General features: G+C 43.9%; 1 pseudogene; it reads left to right on the top strand.

Annotated features, from left to right (window-relative positions):
- The first annotated feature begins 6860 nt into the window (after positions 1–6860).
- On the top strand, positions 6861–6954 carry LOC125369661 (annotated as a pseudogene).
- The last annotated feature ends 334 nt before the right edge of the window (positions 6955–7288 follow it).

The raw sequence follows: 7288 nt of genomic DNA, 5'->3' as shown, positions 1-7288 counted from the left end.
ACAGGTGATTCTAGCATAAAACGGGATAATCATGCATAAAAATGTAAACAATCGGGTATAAAAACATATGTAGTATGATGCTTATCAAATTACCCCATACTTAAACTTTTGCTTGTCCTCAAGCAGTCAACAACTACTTAATTAAAACAAAACTCAAGATAGGCACAACATCGGTAGGTCCCTACCCCACATTTTAGTATAACACTGTCCACAGTGTTAGAGAGATTTAGACTGAGGAAGCATATGATTCACACATTATGGTTATGGAAGATCATGCTGATTTTTTTTTCTTTTAATTAAAAAGGCATAGTGTTCTACTTAACATAAACAGACAAGTGCAAGGAAATAACATAAAAGTAAACAAGCTACAAGCAAGAAAGAAAAAGGAGATAACAAATTGAAAGAAGATAAATAAATAAAAATAAAAATAAAAAATAAAGAAAAAGGATGGAGGAAAATATCACAGACTTTTTTCTTTCCGCTAGGAGTCTGCTGACGGTGTATCCTCACTGGTTGGATCTCGCCTTTGGAAGTCAAAGGTGGGGGGGAATTTGCTAAGGGAGGTTGCGGTGGTGGATCAGGGTCCGTGAAGCATGTCGCCAAATCAAACTCCATCTCATCAATGAGCCGTTGATTTTATGCTCCAGCCTCTTGCATCTTTTGAATCTGCACTACTATGAAGTCCGTCTGGTGGCCTCTGTCTTTCTAAACCACTCGGGAACTGTTGAAGTGTAATCGCTCAAACTGCCCAACTGTATGCTTTCATTTCTTCTTGAAACCGCACAAACTCGGTGTATCATTCTGCCGTAGATCGCAGACTCGATCTAGACGGTCGGTCAAAGCCTTTGATCCGGGCCGATGGCTCTCACCGAATGAGAGGATGAGGCTCCAGATGAAGGCATAAACACTCTAGCTGGGTTAGGAATCCTAACATCCGGAATCCCAACCGACGGATGTTGGGCTCCTCTAGCCGCTGCCTCTCTAGCTTCCCTGACTATTATGCTCACGAGCCTATATTCAATACCATGTGGATGTCTAGTGGCCGTGATCATCTGCATGTTGATCATTTATCTAATCCATAGTGGTGTCATGTCACCAATATTTAAAAGCTCCGACAGACAGTCGTCCAATACATCTAGTCTCTTAGCTAACCTAGTCACATACGGACCGAAACAATAATGCATCTTCTTCTGGGTGTCTACTATAAATGAACGAACTTGGCGAGCCAATAAATATCCCAAGTCTAGCTTCTTCCGATGTTGCATAGCCCAGAGAATAAAGACATCAGTCTGTGTGACTGCCCCAAAACTGTCCCCTCGGCCTGTAATGGTGTAAGCTAGTAGGGTATGAATGTAGCGGAGATGGTCCGGTAGGCTAGATGCCTTAGACCTGCTTGGGTAGTATGTTTCCGGCCTCATTACCAATAAATCCCACATGGCGTCATAATCCCAAATGCATGACAAATTGTGGGACCGACATCGAGAACTCCCTTCCCCCAAGCCTAAAATAAATTGCATCAGCCGATGCCGCCAGGATCCGTCATTGCTGCGGGGAAGAAGGTGCCGAGGAACACGATCGTAAGCTCACGGTAGGTTGGCTCAATGATGTCTAAGAATCTCGCATATGGCGTAGTCTCGACCGCGTGCACATCTTGAGCCAATCCCACTCTCTCTAGGGATGTGAAGTCTATGCAACGGCCCGCCATCACTTGCTTCCATCTCATGACTTGGAATCTACTTTCATTGTCCGCATTAGGGAATGTCCACAATGGATGACGGCCAGTGTGGATGGATTCACAGTAGTGCTCTCCGAGGTCTGACTATTTGCCGTGGTGGTAGAGGTGGAAGTCTTACGTGCCGGTTCCGTGCTTTGTGGAGGAAGACGTTCCTTCACCACGCGATCGCTTGCTGGTAGCGACGCGTTTCAGTTGCTTTCTATGAGATTTATCGCGGTCCGTCATATCACCTGAGTTCGCTTGGGAAAGTGAGAAGGGTGAGATAAGGGTATAAGAACAACACCTTTGAAACAATCACAACTAATTAAAAACATGAAAGTATAATCCAAGTCGAATGTACATAAGTGCTTATTTGCAGAGTCTTAAGCGTGACTCATTCGGATCACCCTTTCTATGCATACAAAGCCAGGTCAACTCGTTGCTCACTATCCAAGGAGTTACAATGATATCGCTTTAGCCGATGGCCGTTCACTTTGAAGTTCCCCTTCTCTGGATGATGCAACTCTACCGCTCCATATGGAAAGACTTGTCCGATCTGAAATGGTCCAGACCAACGAGTTTGTAGCTTTCCGGGAAACAGACGAAGGCGAGAGTTGTAAAGCAACACTCGATCCCCAACCTGAAATTCCTTAGGCTCACGAATCCTTTGATCATGCCATTTCTTAGTCCTTGCTTTGTAAGTTGAGGAGTTTTCGTATGCCTGCTGGCGCCACTCATCTAGCTCACTCAGTTGCCATTGTCGCTCCTTACCTGCAGAATCAATATCAAAGTTACAAGTTCTATGAGCCCAAAGTGCCCTATGCTCTAACTCAACAGGCAAATGACATGACTTTCCATAAACAAGGCGATAGGGCGTAAAACCTATAGATGTCCTAAAAGCAGTCCTAAACGCCCATAATGCATCATCTAACTTAAGAGTCCAGTCCTTCCTACTGGTACTAACGGTTCTCTCTAAAATACGTTTAATACCCCTATTAGTTACCCTCAACCCCAGTCACCTTTAGTCCGGGGTGATAGGAGTAGAGAACCGATGAGTAACTCCGTACCGCTTAAGTACTTTCTCTAATTGGGTGTTGCAGAAATGTGTTCCTCTATCACTAATAAGCGCCCTAGGTATGCCAAACCTAGCAAACAATCGCTTAAGGAACCTGCAGACAACCCTAGCATCATTAGTGGCTACAGCCTGAGCTTTAGGCCACTTAGAGAAATATTCAACAGCAACCAGAATGTACTTATTACCATACGAAGAGGGAAAGGGTCCCATGAAGTCGATGCCCCAGACATAAAAAATCTCAACGACTTGCACACTGGTTTGGGGCATCTCATCACGAGAAGAGATATTACCTTCGCGCTGGCAAGGGTCACAAACCTTAACAAATTTTCGTGCATCTTGGAAGAGCGTAGGCCAATAGAATCCCGCCTCTAGCACCTTCCTCGCAGATGGTTTGCCGCTTGATGACCTCCAAGTGGGTCCCTCATGGCATTGCTTCAATATTTGGAGAGTCTCCTCGCCATATACACAACGCGAATCACCGATCCGCACATACTTTAAACAAAAAGGATCTTCCTAAATATAGTATTTCAAATCGTGAAGAATTTCTTCTTTTCACGATAAGTCATACCCTTTGGTAGAACCCTAGCAACCAAATAGTTAGCGTAATCAGAAAACCAGGGAGTATCAGTGTATACCTGAGTGACATACAAATGTTCTTCTGGAAATCGATCATCTATGGTCGTCTCATCAAGTGCATCTAAGTGAGGATTTTCCAATCTCGATAAATGGTCCGCTGCCAGATTCTCTGCGCCCTTCTTATCCTTGATCTCGACATCAAATTCCTGTAACAAAAGAATCCACCGAATCAATCTCGGTTTCTCATCATTTTTCAGGAATAAGTACCTCAACGCCGAGTGGTCCATGAAGACAATGGTTTTGGAGAGAATGAGGTATGATCTAAACTTGTCCAAGGCGTAAACAACAACCAATAACTCCTTCTCTGCGGTGGTGTAGTGTTCCTAGGCTCCTGTCAAAGTCTTGCTAGCGTAGTAAATGGGTTGGAGCTTCTTTTCAATCCTCCGTCCAAGCACAGCTCCCAATCGCATAATCACTAGCATCGCACATTCAAAAGGCGGCCCCCAATCGTGGGAAACCATGATTGAAATTTAGCTGAATAAGTTTTTAAGTAACTCAAAAGCTGCCAAGCATGCATCATCAAAATTAAAAGGTACATCCTTAACTAACAATTGAGTGAGTGGCCTAGCAATCTTAGAAAAATCTCTAATAAATCTCCTATAAAACCCTGCATGGCCCAGAAAACTCCTAAATTTTAACTTGAACTAGGAGGGGGTAGCTTAGATATTACTTTTACCTTAGCTCTATCCACCTCCATCCCAGCCTGAGAGATCTTATGCCCTAAAACAATCCCCTCTCTCATCATGATATGACATTTTTCCCAGTTTAGTACCAAGTTAGCCTCATTACATCTAGCTAACATGCGCTCAAGGTTTGCCAAACAAAGAGAGAACGAATTACCAAAAATAGAGAAGTCATCCATAAATACCTCCATAGACTCCTCAATCATGTCCTCAAAAATAGCCATCATGCACCGCTAAAATGTAGCCGGTGCATTGCACAGTCCGAATGGCATCCGTCTATAAGCAAACGTCCCATAAGGGCAGGTGAAGGTAGTCTTCTCTTGGTCCTCAGGTGCAATAGGAATCTGAAAGTAACCTGAAAAGCCATCAAGAAAACAATAAAACATGTGACCTGCTAAACGTTCAATCATCTGATCAATGAAAGGAAGAGGAAAGTGGTCCTTCCGAGTTGCATCATTAAGCCTACGGTAATCAATGCAAACTCGGAAGCCTGTTACCGTCCGAGTCGGGATCAGCTCATCCTTCTCATTCCTTACCACTGTGATGCCTCCTTTCTTGGGTACAACCTACACAGGACTAACCCACAAACTGTCAGAAATGGGATATATCAAACCTGCATCAAGAAGTTTAATTACCTCCTTCTTTACCACTTTTTCATGTTCGGATTGAGTCGTCTTTGAGGTCGAACGACCTACCAAACTGTCCTCCAATGAAATCTTATGAGAGCGAAACTTGGATTTATGCCCGGGATATCGGCTATATTGAAAGCAAAGGCCTTCTTATACTTCCTTAGAACTTCCAACAAGCATGGCTTGTTCTTCGGAGTTAGATCGGTACTATGATTATCGGTAAACTCTTCTCTTCATCCAGGAAGGCATAAACCAAGTGGCTCAGAACTCCTTCCAGTTCTAAAACTGGTGGGTCCTCGAATGAAGCCTTTACTTTCCGCACCCCGCACTGTCAAGAAAAAGATAGGGATCAGTTGACAAGCTCGGCTCGGAAGCCATTAAACAATGAGTTGCTCCAACACTTGCTCGTTGGACAACTCCTCCTCATCCTCAGCTAATGCTACTTGCAAAGGGTCAGAACATAAAATTTCTTGTAAATGGGACTTAACCACATCATCAATCACATCAATAGAACATACAGTATTATCATAGTCCAGTGACTGTCTCATGGAAGTGGCCAGGTCAAAGGTAATGGTCTCATCATCAACTCTAAGCTTAAGCTTTCCATCGCTTACATCGATAACAGCCCTCGATGTAGCTAGGAAAGGCCTACCCAGGATAAGAGGCATAGTGCTATCACCCTCCATATCCATTACCACAAAATCTACAGGAAAGATAAATTTATCTACCTTTTCAAGTACATCTTCAACAATACCTCTAGGAATTTTAACAGTCCTATCTGCTAATTGAACACTCATCCTAGTAGGCTTAGGCTCATGCAACCCTAATTTGGAAAATAAACTAGTGGGCATTAAGTTAATACTAGCTCCTAAATCAGCCAATGCACCACTAATTGATAAATCACCAATCATACAAGGGATAGTAAAACTGACTGGATCTCGTCGCTTGAGTGGTAGTTTGTTCTGGAGAATAGCTGAACACTCCTCATTAAGCACCACCTGACCAAGATCCTCCAACTTCCTCTTGTTGCTCAAAATCTCCTTAAAGAACTTTGCGTATTTCGGCATCTGTGAAATTGCCTCAACAAAAGGTAAGTTAATTTTCAGCTGCTTAAATAAGTCAAGAAACTTACTGTATTGCTTGTCCACCTTATCCTGTCTTAACTGGCAGGTGATATGGTACAGTGATGCTCCCGACTGAGAAGGCTCTTTGCCCTGCACATCTCTTTCTTTCTCTCATTCTCTACCACCTCAAGGTCCGGTCCTACCTTAGCTCGGCTCGACCGCACGATTGTATTATCCTTATCGGCCTAAAGGCTAAGAACCAGTCAAATTCTTACCGAACGCAAGGTGATAGCCTTGCAATGCTCCCTCAGGTTTGACTCATAGTGCTAGGGAGCGATCCTGAAGGTCTCTCCGAAAGCATCTTAGAAATTTGGCCAATTTGAGTCTCCAAGTTCGAATCGAGGCCTGCCGATTCCTAAGTGCACTATCACCACGGAATCTTGTTTCAGACGCCACAAACTTCATCATGAGCTCCTCTAAATTTGAATTCTTTTCTTGGGAGGAGGAGCTTGTGCAGGCCCCTAGTTATTGCTTTGTGGTCATTGATGAAGTCTTTGAAACCCGCGACCCTGGGCATTATTGTTCCTCCAACTGAAATTGGGGTGATTGCGCCATCCAGGGTTGTATGTATTGGTGTAGGGGTTATTCTGCTGTCTTCAGGCATTCCCCATATAATCAACCTGTTCAACATCAGAAGATATAGTAGAATTAGATGGAAAACTAATAGAAGATGCAAAGAATATACCTCCCGCAGATGTCAGACCGTAATGCGGGCCACCACAAAACTCGCAGCCCACGTTCGCTGCATGAATCGGCATTTAGAGTTGGTCGATCTTCTTGGCTAGAAGCTCCACTTGAGCTGCCAAGGCTGCTGTAGAGTCCACTTGGTTGACCACTCCACTGTCTTCCCGGCTCGGCCTCCCAGAGGATTGCCAACGATAGTTGTTCATGGCCATTTCCTCTATCAAGTTCGAGCCCGCCGTGTTCATCGCTTAGCGCCCCCACCGCCGCAAAGATCCACCATCTCGTTGCAAGGTTCAACCCACCGTAGAAGGTCTGAACCTGCATCCAAAAGATCTTTAAATCTCTCCCATGCATCGTACATGCTTTCATCATCAAACTGCACAAAAGAAGATATGTCATTTCTAAGTTTAGCAGTTTTAGCGGGAGGAAAATACTTATATAAAAATTTTTCGACCAACGCCTTCCGGTGTAGTGATCAAATACATTGTGGAAGAGATTGCAGCCATCTCTTTGCTCGCTCCTCAAGGAAAATGGAAACAATCTCGGTAGAATGGCATCATCGGTTGTTCCATTTATTTTGAATGTGTCACAAATCTCCAAAAAGTTGGAGATATGTGCATTGGGATCCTCGCTGGGCAATCCTCCAAACTGTTCGCTTTGTTAGATCATCTGGATAACATTGGCCTATATCTCAAAATTGTTGGCCGCTACAGCAGGTCTGACTATACTAGTTTTCATCCCAT

This window comes from Ricinus communis, chromosome 3, assembly GCF_019578655.1.
Source record: "Ricinus communis isolate WT05 ecotype wild-type chromosome 3, ASM1957865v1, whole genome shotgun sequence".
NCBI lineage: Eukaryota > Viridiplantae > Streptophyta > Magnoliopsida > Malpighiales > Euphorbiaceae > Ricinus > Ricinus communis.
This window is presented reverse-complemented; position numbering and strand designations above follow the sequence as displayed.